The following is a 14,993-nucleotide window of genomic DNA, read 5'->3' on the forward strand; positions in this document are numbered from 1 at the left end:
CAAGTTTTAACAACAAGTACTGCATGCCATATAGCCTGTCAGGAACCTTGAGGAGCACAAAAGAATGAGGTGCTCTAGGTCTTGAGAAGTTCATAGTTTGCCAGGGAAAAGAAACTCACATTAAAGAAAGAGAGACCAAGACAATTTTATACACTGATATAATAATCATTGTATGAGATGAGGAAAGACAAGCATAATCTGCTATGCACCTTAGATTGGGGGAAAGTAATTTTCAAACAGAAAATTTAAAAAGAGATAGGTTCTTATGTCCAGTATTCTGCAGGGTAAGTCAACCCCTGAAAGATGAGATGCTCTCAAGAATGAAATTCTGAAGAGAGAAACAAAAATGATTGAAGGGAGGATGAAAAAGTAAGAAATTTATGTGACTTCAAAGAGTCCTCACTCATCAACTAGAACACGTCATTGAAAGACACGCACAGAAGATGAAAACAAAGATGGGTAATGGAGGTCAATTTCAAAAGATTTGTTCTGTCTTACAAGAATAATATCAGGAAACTGAAAGCACCTGCCTCCTGAAGTTATGGTAAGAATCAGAGGAAATATTTGTAAAGTACTTAGCACAATGCCTGGCATATGGTAGACACTTAATAAATGTTTGTTCATTTTCCCTTTCTCTCTTCTTCCAGTGACCTAAGTATGAGATGAATACTAAGGAGAACAATGATGACAACAAAGTCATCACCATCATCATCATCATCAACATCAAAAATAACAAATTAAATTATATTGAGGCCAAAAGGAAGATCAAAAGAAAGAATAAAACCATTGTGCTAAATGAATGAATTATAGTGAGAAGGCAGAACTACTCAGCTCCAATTTTGCTTCCTATTTCTCTTCCATAGATAATGATCTTTGGACCAAGAAAGATAAAAAGAATTAATGGGGAATTGAAAGAGCAGAAGAGTAAGAGTATTGGAGAGAATATCTAATTTTCCTCAGTCATTTCATATCATAAGACTCAGATGGACTATATATTTGAATGTTTCTAAAGGAATTAGCTGATGCACTTGCTGATCCTGTTGATCATCTTTGAAAGATCATGGCAAATGGAAAAGGTGCTGTAGAATTAGAGGAAAGAAAATGGCCCAATTCCCACCTTATCCCCCAAAAAGTGTAGTTGGAAAAATATTGGCTATACAATCTGAATTTGTTTCCTAGAAAATTTCTGGACCATAGAATTAAAGGTAGGGCAGCTAAGTGGTACATGAGGCAACTAGATGATAGAATGCATAGAGTGCCCCAGGCCTGGAGTCAGGAAGACTCATCTTCCTGAATTCAAATCTGGTCTCAGACAATTATTAGTTATGTAACCCACCCTGGGCAAGTACAACCCCTGTGTGGGCTCCTTGATTTTTTGCAGTTGTTGATCTAGAACTGGGTCAAAAGACCTTAGTCAAAATATGCTCACCATCATAAAATCATCTGTTCTCAGAGAAGTTTTTTGCACAAAAATGTACATGACTTTGTGTTGCCACCTAGTCATATCAAATACCCAGAATGCTTTATGAGCTCTCTGATATGGAATTGGATCACTGCCTGGTACTGATGATAATGAGAAAAGAGGAAAGATAGGAGTGAATTTCTCAGAAGCCCCATGCCCTCTGACAAAATCAAAATGAAAATCAACTGAACTCCTCTAATTGGTCAGAAGAGTCTCATGACATCATTGATCCGTTCTCATATATCCTTCTCTTGCTTTTTTAATTGGTGATAACAGACCTTGAAATCTTCCACTAAATTTAAGTGCGTCTGAGCCTCTGTTCAGTCACTCACATCTGGGTCAGCTTAGAAAGACTGCGGCAGTCTCACAGTAAGCATACTTTGGGGAGAGCCAGAAACCATCTCTGGCTCTCCCCAGAAACCTTCCTACAAATTAGATGTCACTGCAGGGCACTCTGTTGAAATAATTTGCAAACTAAATTGATCAGCTCATCAATAAATGTACTCCCCTTCCTACCCAGCACCAGAACTCTGAACAGGCAATTGAACTCCTATACCAAGCAAGAATCCTTCAGTGATAAAAATGCTGGCAAAGCAAGAGGAAGGAATTTTAAAAGGGAAGTATCCTCTTCAAGGACTCCTTCCTCTTAATTTATGTTGGGGTCTATGAGGTTAGTCACCTTCAAAGGTTCAAAGAACTCTGTGTGTCCAAATCCCTAATGTTGTATAGTTCATAAGCCCCCATCAGTACACTTACCTTTAATAATTAGTCAATAGACATCCTTAGGTCATAGCAAAGGCTTTGAGCCTTTGCTTTAGCAAAGCTAAGATAGAATAGTAAGAACAGCAGTCACACAACATTCCTCTCATAACCCTGGAGCATACTCTCCCACAAATACAAACAAAATCTGTAAGAAGAGTGGACATAAACTTAAAGTACATAAGTACTAAGGTAGACATGTAGAGAAAACATGTTGTCAGGAAATTTAAATCTTTATCACTGTTGGCACCTTTGATCCTCTCTCTTCTTGAGGAATTTTTATGCTTCCTTCCCCTGGATGTAGTCAGTGTCTCTGTTAAGTAAATCACTTAGCTGAGCTCCCTAGACTCAAGTCCCAAATGCTAGGAATAATTCTCCCTTGAAACAATGGCTGTCTCTCACCTCTGCTGCCAAAGGTTATATTCCTTGAAGCTGCTTCCTGTTCCAAAGATTTCTTTCAATGACCTCTTTCTAACTCTACTCCTTAATAGATGTGTTAACTTTTACAGAGTAATTCTGCTACAAGACACTATAATCAATGGTTGAGTTGCCTTTTGGTAAAGACGCAAGAATCACACTCTGCAAGGTTGCTTCCTACCCCATCAATCTCTGAAATCTGATAAGTTAAGCTTTTTAAAGGTCATCAGAGGTACGGCCAATTTTCTGCCAGTCAATGGAAGTATCTAATTTCACCATAAAGAGCTCTCTCTTTTTCATAAAGGGATAACTGGGTTTAGACTGGACTTTTTAGATTGGACTTGGACTTTGTTAACACATTTATATTTTTTTCTCTGTTACCTTCCCCCTTCTGTGATCCATTCCAAAATGAAAAAAAAACCACACAAATGTCCACATGATAATCTGGAAAGGTAAATTAGGTTGATTACTTCTGGGCATCTGAAAATAAGACAGCTCCACATCCTACTATTCTTGACATCATAGAGCTGGAAGGGACATTAAATACCATCTAGTCTAAGAGTTCTTAACTTGTTTTTGCAACAAGGACCCTTTCAGCAATCAAATGAAACCCATGAACCCCTCCTCAGAATAATGTTTTTGTAAAAGGGATAAAATAAAACAGAGATGTGAGAAGTATACTGCGTGATTATTTTTCCTGCTATGCTGTATTAGTTTTACTAAAGATTAGAAAATATTTAAAATATTATATTGTAAAAAATTTTTCTGGCTCTGGTTACTTTTTTAATTAAAATTTTATCATTTTTAACATCATTTGCTTTTTAAATTTTGGGTTCCAAATTCTGTGCTTCCCTCCCACCCCTCCTTCACCCACTGAGAAGTCAAATAAAATGATATCAATTATATATGTGAAAAAATGCAAAACATCTTTCCATATTAGCCATTTCACAAAAAAAAGTAATAAAAAAACCTAGAAAAAAATTATTCTTCAATTTTCACTCAGAGTTTATCAATTCTTTCTCTGGTGGTGCACAGGAGTTTTTCATCATAAATATTGGAATTTTCTTGGATCATTGTATTGATCAAGTATCCAAGTCTTTTATTGTTGATAATCATTACAACACTGCTGTCATTCTACACAATGATCTCCCAGTTTTTCTCACTTGATTCTGCATTAGTTTATATAAGTTGTTATTCTTTTTTCTGAAATCATCCTCTTCACCATTCCTTGGAGAGCAATAGTATTCCCTCACAACCATATGCCACAACTTGTCTGGCTAGTTCCCAATTGATGAACATGCCTTCAATTTCCAATTCTTTGCCACCAAAAGAGCTGCTACAAATATTTTTGTATACATAGATCCTTTTTGTTTTGATCTCTTTGGGGCACAGACCTAGTAGTGGTTTTGCTGGGTAAAAAGAGTACGCACTTACCTTTGAGTATAGTTGCTAGTTGTTATCCAGAATGATTACAGCAATTCTTAACTCCAACAGTTTATTAGTGTACCTCTTTTCCCTCATCCCCTCCAGCATTTGCCATTTCTGATAGGTCTGAGTTGATATTTCAGAGTTGTTTTAATTTGCATTTCTCTAGTCAATAGTGAGTTTGAGTGTTTGTTCGTATGATTATAGATAGCTTTGATTTCTTCTTTTAAAACTATCTGTAATTTTCTTCAGAGTTTTTGCACCTCTTTTACAAAGCTATTAATTCTCTTTTTCATATTTTTTTTGCATTACTCATTTCTTTTTCCAAAATTTTCTCTACCACTCATTTCTTTCTTTAACTCTACCAGGAATTCTTATTGGGCTTGGGTCCAATTAGCGTTTTTCTTCGAGGCTTTCCAAGTAGCTGTTTTCACATTGTTGTCTTCTTTTGCATTTATCCCTTGGTCTTGCCTGACACTGTAATAGCTTTCTATGATCAAATTCTTTTGTTGTTCATTTGGTCAGCCTATTTCTTGACTTTGAACTTTATTTTAAAGCTGGGTTCTATAACTTTGGGAAGACAGGCCTTTTCCCCAGCTTAAGGCTTTTTCACATTATTATCTTCAGACCTAGTTCTAGAAGTGTCCAAGTTTTTGGTGCTTCCAAGGTGGTGTTATTCTGGGAGAGTTGTGGTCACTGTTTTTCAGATCTGTGCTCTGGTCTTTACCTAGGAAGGGCCCTGCCCTCCTACAGCTAAAAGTGTTAGTGCTCTTCTCTGCCTTGAATCTCTGACTGGGCCCTGGCTTCCTTATGACTGACTGCCAGTGTTCATTTCCAGTCTGGAGTTGCTAATCAATACTAGCAAAGGGTCCCCTGTAATCTCTTTCTGACCTGTTGTCTGATTCCCTCACCATCTCTAGGTTGAGAGCTGCCAAAGGTGCTGCTGCTGGCATCCCTGTCACTGCCACCTCCAAAGCTCACTGCTGATGCTGGCACTGGTACAGAACTCTGGACTGGCTCCCATCCCACTGTCACAGGTTTCTTCTTCAGATCTCCTACATCATCTTAGTCTGTAAAAATATCTCACTCCAAAATTTAATTTGAGGAGTTATTTTAAAGTTGTTTGGATGGAAATGTTGGGAGAGTTTATCTGAGTTGCTGCCTGTATTCTTTCATCTTGGTTCCACCCAACTTAACACAAGTTCACAGAGCCCAGTTAAGTACTGTGATGTATATAAGACAACGAGGGTAAAAAAGATTAATTGAATTGCCCAAGTTCTTATAGATAGTAAATAGTAGTGGTGGTATATTCAAACACAGGTGTTCTTTTTCAAACTCACACTGCTTCCCAGCCTCTAAAGCCTGAGCAACTCTGAGGATGCAGAAGGGAGAAAAAAACGAGAGAAGGAAAAAGAGGTAAGAAATGATTATCAGTTTGTACTGTCTCTGTTCCTTAGGAACCCTAGATTCCTTCAAGACTCAGCTTAAGGACTACTTCCTACTTGAGGCCTTTCCTGATCCTCCAGGCATTAGTCAAAGCTGTCCCCACTCCCATAAGGCTTTGTATTTATATCATAAATAATTGCTTATCTGTAGGCAAATTGCTGCCCCTAGTATAATCTAACCTTCTTGCGGATAAGGATAAGGATTTTTTTCCTTCTTGTATCTCTAATATCCAACATAGTAACTGACATACAGTATAAATGTATGTTGAATTAATGAATGGATGTATAAATAGATAAATAGACTCACCCACTTTTAAAACCTCATGTAGATTTTGTTTAAAAATGAAATTTGTTTAAAACTGAAGACTGGCCAATGTGGATCCTCTTCAGAATGATGCATGCTTTAGTCTATGGAACCCCTGATACATAAATTTCTGATTCATCTAAACAAGATTGACCAGCAGTAAGAAGCTTTTTAATGTCAGTGTTCCAAGGATGATAATGGGGTTGTCTCAAATGAGCAGTACTCTCGATATTGGATTTCTTTTCTCCAGCTTGGTCTTTCAGAGCTTTCAAAAACTAGATTCCTTCCTCTGCCCTCTGCAACTCCCACCTCACGAACACATTAACATTCATTTCTCAGCTTTGAAACTCAGTTCTCTTTTGACTGGAAAGTTTTTCATTTGAAATATGAGGCCAATGTGGCAAAGTCATTAACTGTACTTTTATTATTAATTGCAGGCACATCCATCATGCTGAATCTGTTTGTCATTAACAGGGCGGTGGGGTGGGAAACTTCAGGCAACATTCCTAGTACGCTTTAGGGGTTACCCATATTACTCAGCAACACAGCTATGCTATTGATCTGACCTATTGATAAAATGACAGATCAGTGTTTAGCAGACCTGATGAGTGACAGATTTAGGTGAATGACAGAAAGTTGTTCTCAAAATGAATCTGTCCAACAACCCTGCTTCTGAACTATGATTTAGTACAAAATTCATAAAACATTGGGGGAGGATTAAAAGTCAGTATACCTCTGAACTTATGCTTTATTTAATCTTTCTCCTAAAAAAAGCAAACAAGGTTCTTTTCAACAGAGTGCTGTCTGGGGAGTGCAGGATTTTGGTTGATTCAATGTTCTACATATAGCCTGGAGGTATTCGGTAACTTGCTGTGTGGAACTCCCAGGGAACAACCTCAGCTTCATGTTAGCCTATGGATTTCCATCTTCTAACTCATAAGCCCCCACAGAGGAGTTCACTTTTAACAGCCCACTAGAGGATCCAGTTAATGTAAAATTAAGACATTTAATGAAACAAGTAGCACCAAAATATTTCCCCCATAAACCTGAGAAAATAAATTCTTTCTCCAAAATACACATATTATCAAAGGAAAGAGTGTACTCACATAGGGGACACGGGAAAAAGTTTAAGTGGGTAGGGTACATGTGTGAGCATGGTTCATTCATGGAGGGGCTTTTCTCCCCATTGATAATACAGGGCCACTCAACTCTTCTAGTGATGTCAGCTCCCTGCCCCTGAAGATCTGCACTCTGTTAGGCCTGTAGTTTCTACTGCATGGAGCTCTGCTAAACCCTCTGCTGCTTCCTGTTTCTGGTTGGACTAGAATCCTTAACTATTTCTTTCTCTAGAAAAGGTGGGTACTGTCATGCTCTTTCTGTGTGAATAGTATAGTTAAATACACACATATGCAAACACACATACATACATACATATATACGAATATATAGTATGCCTATATCTATATTGATCCATCTATATCTTTATATGTCTATCTATAGGTCTCCCTGTATCTATATGTATATTGTTATCTATACCTAACACATGTAGCTCTTTTAGAAAAGTAGGAATCCTTGACTGGGACCAGGAAAACAAGTTTCTCTTCAACTTCTCCCATCTTCCCTTCTGAGTCTTATCTCAGCAGGAAATTATGAGCCATCATTCCCAAATATATAGAAAATAAAATTATTTAGTTAACATGCCTTCAGGACTGGTCTTTTCCTAACCTTAGCTATAGCAAAAATGTCATCTAAGTGCCGATTTTAGTCTCTGAAGCTGGTAAATTATTAGTTAATTAATAACCAAACAGTTTTGGATTCAGATTTCTCTAGTTTTCAAACTTACACCTCTTCTTTGGATAGTGGATGAATAGGAGGAGAAAAGATGAAGCCAAGCCCGGAGGCCAAGGTCCTTGTCTCCTCTAATATCTAGACTATATTCCTGACCCTTTCATAAACAGATGTGACTGAACAAAGTCTGAAAGAGATTTTGGTACCTGTTGTACTGGTTAATAATAATAATCGTCTCCAGATGCTGGAGATTACTGTCGAATGAGAATTGTTGCATTATTTCCACCAAACCTTCCCAAGACATCGTTCTTGTTCCAGTGGAGCATTCTGGGACCTTCATCTCTACCAGCTGGTAGTGCTTATTGCCTGTCAAACATTTTGAGTAAACCTATCCCTAACACCCCTTCAAACTTGTTGCCTTTTAGTGTGATTCTCAGTGCTTCTCATTATACCTTCTTCCTACCTCCCCATTCCATAGAAAGTAAGAGCCCAGCTTAGGGCCTTGAAGAGTTTGTTGTTTGTTCACACTGCTCCCATGTCTGGAATGGCCTCTTTTTGCTTCTTGGCCTTTTGAATTGCTTGCTGTAGTTCAGTTATTTTAGTCATGTCTGACTCTTTGGGACCTTGATTTTCTTTGGCAAAGATACTGGAGTGGTTTGCCATTTCCTCCTCCAGGGGCAAACAGAAGTTAAGTGACTTGCCCAAGGTCACACAGCTAAGACATTTCTGAGCATGGATTTGAACTCGGGTCTTATGGAGTTGAAGCCCAGGCTACTTAGCTGCCTCTTTGGATTGCTAACCACTCTATAAATCCAAATTCAAATCCTTCCTCCTCCAGGAAGCCTTCCTTCCCACAAATGCACAACATGCACATACAAACACACACAAACACACATACAAACCCCACTAATGATTTTATTCCTCAAATCTCACCTAGTATGGAACTTCATTTTGCACTCTTCCAAAACATTTATGTGACATTGTGTAATCTAACTAGCAATGTCTGTTTTGTATCCTTGTATTCAATTCTATAAGCAATGTGTTCTAGTGGATTCTAGTGGTTCTAGCTCACCCCAGGAATCAGGAAGATCTGGGTTCAAGTCCCATCTCTGTCACACGCTGGTTGGGTGACCCTGGAAAAGTCACTAAACCTCTCATTGTTCACAAGTTCTCTACACTGATACATTCACAGGTCCAGCCCCTGCCCATGTTATACTTTCAGCTGCAGGGGACAATTTCTTATCTAAACTATGTATCCTGTACACAGTAAGCATGTAATAAACGTTGATTTGGAGTCAACCTTGTTTTTGGCCAGCCTTTTGTTCCTTCATACTTTCTGAAAACATTTCTTAAGCCCTTCCTATTTGTCAGGCACTATACTAGGAGCTTGCTTGTGTGAACCTTGTGAAATCTTCCCTATTTGGAATGCTTGGCAAGATCTCTCAGAAGCTAAAGGAAGGACATTTCTAGAGATATGCCCTGAGAATCATGAGTATAATTCACTTATTTTGAAGTTCAGGTCACAGTGGAAGGGGCTAGGGAAAAAAAACAACAACCTTACGTCGGTCCTAGAAAACCTCAGAGGGTTTCTCTGACATAGGGGTGTTTTTGTATCTACCTCCAAGTTCCCTACCGAACTAGCATCTTCCAGACTCATGTTTTAAACCAGATGTCTTTTCTCTCCTCGCCTTTCTGAGAAGGGAAAGGCACATTTGAGTGGGCTCAGGTACAATGAATATCAAGATTCAGGTTGAGCCTTTGCCATGATGGGGACTGGCAAACCCAACCTTGGGTCCCAGCTCAGCCGCCTGCAGCAGGTAAGTTTCTATGGCAATGGGGCCAACTAACTGGAGCAGTCTGGAGGAGTGAATATTCAGATTTACCCTATTATTCTGTAATTCATAAAGTTACTATGGCAACAAAGCTGGAATGTTTTAAATCCTCTAGGGGGATTGTTGAAAGACCCTGAATTCTTTTGGTACTTGAATAAATAGAGAGAAGTTTGCTTAGGTGGGATGAGGAGCTTTCTTTTTTGAGTTGAAGATCACATGTTCTGATGCAGTCCAAAGTGGGTGATCCTGAAGAAAAACCACAGAATATATCAGCCTATATTTGGGATTTTGTCCTTGGTAGTGCAAGATTTGGTTCTAAGTGATGTTGGTGAAGGAGCCAAAGCTTTGGTTTCTGTTGGATCAGATATCTGGGTTCAATTACATCTGTGGTGTTTTGTAAAGTCATTAGCCTAGCATCCTCCACCCAAGGGACAGAGGCTGTAAAGAGCCTGCTTTAATGGCCCTCCTGGTGTTTGTCTTGTCTTAGCCTGAATAATCATCTAGTCCGCTGAGGTGCATCATTGACTGGGCAGCAGGACACCTTCCAAGCCGGAAGTGCAAATTCATGATGTACTATGCCAGATGTGATTTTCTTGCTGGGAAAATGTTAGTTGGAACCATTGACAGCTAGAGAAGTCTAGAATCAGAGACCTAGAAAAATCTTAATCTTGGGGATTAAGATTCATCCCCTTCTAAACCTCCCACTCCCCCTTTTCGTTGATTGGTTTCAATAAAACTATAGTTTTCATTGTACCTGCTCAGAATTATTTATTGACAAAAAATGAAAAGGCCAGTTCCACGTACAAGCAATACCTTAGGCTAACCTAAAATTTAGTCAGCTGGTTTCTGTTAACACAGAAGATAGTGTGTCTGAGATATTGATCAGAAGAAGTGTTGGATGGAATTATATGTATGCTAATCTTTCTTGAGAAAAAACTTAGAAGGGAGGTAAAGTCAAGATGCCGAAGTAATAGAAAGAAATATAACAAGCTGTCTCTGTCCCCTAACTTCCTCAAATTAAATCTGGAAAGCATACCAGACCAAACCCTGAAAAAGAAATTCAAGAAAAAAGCACAGTGAGTCATTTCTTTCTGGCCCAGACCCAAGTCAGCATAGGGAGACAGAGAGGTCTGTGGACACTGGGGATAGGGCCTGACCAAGAGAAGACAGTGGAACATCCTAGCACCTAGTGACTGAAAGAAAGACTGTCTAAAAGGTTAAGATGAACTGACCTCATGCAGGATCTGCTAACAAGACCCAAAAGGCAACTTTGTTGCTCACTACTCAGTTCTGGATCACAGGTCACAGGTCACCCATACCTAGGGGCAAAGTTCCAAGGTAAGGAGATTGGAAACTGTAGAATAAGGGAATCTGTAATGAAACAAAATTGTGAGTCATTCAAAGGACAATAAAGGCGTTCATGCTTGGAAGAGTCTGTAAGTTGAGGGGGATGTTACATAAAGATGTGTAAAACATAGCATGTGATTTTAAATGGAGGTATGCTTTTCAGATATAAAGAGGAAAATAACACGTGGACAGCCCCCATATGTTGTCTTGGTTACTATATAATCTTAAGAGAACTATAGGAAGGTCCCCAGACCATTGAGGAGGGCACCTGTGTCCAAAGGTGTGTATGATTCCAGAGGACTGATAATGAAACCTGCTGCCTACCTCCCAGCCGAGAATTGAAAGAGCCAGAACATAGAACAAGGCACATTTTGGGGAGGGGAAGGGAATCAATGTGAACATTTGTTTTGCTTGGCAATACTTGTTTGTAATGGGTGAATTTAAGTAAAAAAAGAGAAATGACTTAAAATAATTGAATTTTGTCATTACATTTTTTTCAGTGAAGAAAAATTGATTTTTTCTCCCTCTTATCCCATCCTACCACTGATAATAAAAATGAAAACAAAACCCTTTTAACAAATAAGCAGAGTCAAGCAAAACCAAGTCCCGTATTGACCATGTCCAAATGTATGTCTCATTGTGTGCCCTGAACTTATATCTTTTCTATCAAGAGATAGGTAAAATTCTTCATCATCAGCCCTCTGAACTACGGTTAGTCACTGGACTGATCTCACCTAGGTGACACGTAGGACAGAGTACTGGATGTAGAGGGAGGAAGCCTTGAATTCAGATGTTACTTCAGAGAGTTACTAGCTGGGTCACCCTGGCAAAGTTACTTAGTCATTTGGCTTTAGGGTTGTGGTAAGTCTCAAATAAAGAGGGCATTTATTAAGTGCTTACTATGTGCTGGGTACTATGCCAAGTATTTTCCAAATATCTCATTTGATTCTCACAACAACCCTGAGAGGTAGATACTATATATGATCATCATTTTACAGTTGAGAAAACTGAGAGAGAGAGGTTAAGGGATCTGCCCAGCTGAGGTTGGATTTGGATTCCAGTCTTCCTGACTGCAGTTCCAGTACTCTACCCACTGTTACTTCTAAGTAGAGGTACATAGATAAAGTGCTTTGCAAACCACAAGTCATGCACACATACACACATATATGTGCATGCATCCATACATATCCATATACTCTATATAATAGCTACTATGATTTTAATGTTGCTTGTTTTTACAATGTTGTTATTGCTTGTTGGTCAATAAGCATTTTAAAGTGCCTACTATTTGCCAGTAACCATATAAATCTTGGGAATACAAAGAAAGTCAAAACATAGACATTGGCCTCCAAATTCTTCTCCTGGTTTTGCTGACTTCACTCTGCATCAGCTCATACAAGTCTTCCTAAGTTTCATTGAAGCTATTCCCTTCATCATTTCTTATGACATAGTAGCATTCCATTACAGAATCATAGACTTCTAGAATTTCAAAGCTGGAGGTGACTTCCTGGGGCACCTTGTGTAATCTTACTTCCCATGCATAGCCTTCTCTTGAAATTCAGAAAATATCGGCTGAGTTTTAGTTTTCAATCTGCCACTAATTTCTTGCATGACTATAGTTAAGCCTCCTTTCTAAGCTTCTATTTCCTTGTCTGTAAAATAAAGGGGTTGAATTAGCTTGTCAGCTCTTAGGTATTCCTTTTTTATTGTATTGTTAGAATCTCCTTGGTAATAAAAATAAAATGCAAGCTCACATTTCTATGGAGTTTTAATTCCTGCAAAGCGCCTTGCTCGCAATATTTGGAGGTGAGAAGTATATGTATTGTCTTTTCACATTGCAAAGGTGAAAACTAGGGCTCAGAAAGATCTAGCAAATTGGCCAGGGTCACACAGGCAGTGACTGTAAGTAGCCTAGGATTCCAATCAAAGTTTCCTAATTCTTGTTCCCAGGTCAACATTTTAATGTGAAGTACATTGTCTTAACTAGATCTTATACTCCCATAAAGTAAGCTCTGTGTCTCCAGTTTCCTTTAGAGAATCTCCTCTCACATTCAGATTCTAGAATCTTCAAGGGTTTGCTGTATGTGTGAATTACTAGGTCACGTCAGACACCTTTGCTTCTCCTTGATAAACAATTCCAGGTCTTTTTTTTTAAGAGCCATCAAAGTATTGTGTTTCAGCCACCTGGAACTGTTAACTTTAATTACCACATGACACAGGTACACAGACTGTAGAATCAGTAGTTCTGTGAAGGTGACCACAGCTGTGTTTTCCTATATACTCTGTAAGCAAACTCATCACAAGTATATTTTATGTTTCCTTCATTTTTGGGTCTTGTAGTTATAAGACTACAAAATGGCTTTTTATTTACTTATATATCATCTCCTTTTTCACTTTTCATACATTGATTTTTCTCTTTACACCCCCCTTCCCTCCCCCATCTTTCTGTGAGGTCTTATAAGGTATTTGTTAGGCAGCCTCTGGGCTTGCTGGTGTCAGTCTAGCATGGAGAATAGAATTTGTGAGCTCCTAATGATGATTCTGATGGAGGCTTTGCATATAAAACACCTGGAATTCTGCTAAATTTGATAAAAATCTCAGTCATGCTACTTGGTCATTATCAGGTAGACCAAATAACTAGATGATTGAACCAACTTTTTATTGAATTTAGTAAGTTGATCAAGGGCAACTAGGTGACACAGTGGACAGAGCACTGGCTCTGGGGTCAAGAGAACCTGAGTTCAAATTCAACCTCAGAAACTTACTAGCTGTGTGACTTTGGACAAATCACTTAACCGTGTTTGCCTCAGTTTCCTCATCCATAAAATAAGTTAGAGAAGGAAATGGCAAGCTACTCCAGTATCTTTGCCAAGAAAACCCCAAATGAGGTCATGGAGAGTTGGAAACGACTAAGCAACAAAAATTGGCCAAATTTATAATTGAAAGATGAGAGAGAAAGCATGTAATAGTAGATGGAGAGATTCTCTGGAAGCTAGGAAGGCCTGGGTTCAAGTCCTGTGTCTGATGCAAACTGGACCAGCTCAAGTCAGTTAATCTCAGAATGCATCAGGCAACTCTAAGATTATAAAGTGTCAGAGCAGGTGCTCTGTCTGCATGGACAGAGGGAGTTTCCTCATTGGGAGCTCCCCACACCATTGAAATCACAACATTTTTTAGAATGAATACAGGATCCTGGGCCCTTGTCATGTTCCCTTAGGGCCCATTTGTCTGAGAGATATCTTGTGAAAGAAAATTTTTAAAAGAAGACTGAGTGTTATGATGTAAAAAAAAAAAAACCAAAAAACAAAATGTTCTGCCTTTGTGAGAGTGCCTAGGTTCAAACTGCCCCACCCCACCACTCCTTTGATGCTTATTATCTTTGTAGCTTTGGTAAGTCATTTAACTTCTTTGAGTTTCAGTTTCTTCATCTACAAAATAATGGCTTTGGACTAGATGGCTTCTGAGGTCCCTTCCAAATATAAATTTGTGAACTTATAATCGTGGGTAATACTTCAATGTCATAATTCAGAGAATCATAGATTTCACGTTAAAAGGGCCCTTAGTGATAAGTGAGCTTAACCCCCAAATTTTATTGATTACAAAATCGTGGTCAAGGAAGTTAAATGCCATGCAGGTAGTAAATAGCGGAGCTTCAATTTGAAGACAGGTCCTTACACTCCAAATTTAGAGTTCCTTTCATTGTATCTCTGCATGCATGTCTTATATCCTCTTTTAGAATGTTGGTGTTTCCAAAATTGCCTTGCTCTCATATCCAAAGGATGGTACAGAGCCAATAGTTTATTTGTTCACTTACTTGTTAATTTGCTCATTAATTCCTGCACTGAAATTTTCTTTCAGTGCCACATTGTGGCTTGGGAATGACCAAGGAATTCTTGGAGGCTGTTACAGTATAGTGCAAGCTCTGGCAGGTTCTAAAAGCTAGATAGGCTTTGAAAATAGGCCTAGTGATGAACTGTATGTCCATTGACAAAAGATCACTCTAATCAATTATAAAGAAACTCATTATCAGAAAGCTGCCAGTGATGCTTTTGGTGAGGGACAGAAAGCACAACTCACTGAAGACTGTATAATAAAGCACAGAAGAGCTACAATCCTTATCAGTGGAAAAAGTACCCACAGATTATAGAATCAGAGACTAAAAACTAGAAGGGACTTAAGGGACTATTCGTGTAATCCAGAAATTTTACAGATGA

Source organism: Notamacropus eugenii, chromosome 1, assembly GCF_028372415.1.
Source record: "Notamacropus eugenii isolate mMacEug1 chromosome 1, mMacEug1.pri_v2, whole genome shotgun sequence".
NCBI classification, from domain to species: domain Eukaryota; kingdom Metazoa; phylum Chordata; class Mammalia; order Diprotodontia; family Macropodidae; genus Notamacropus; species Notamacropus eugenii.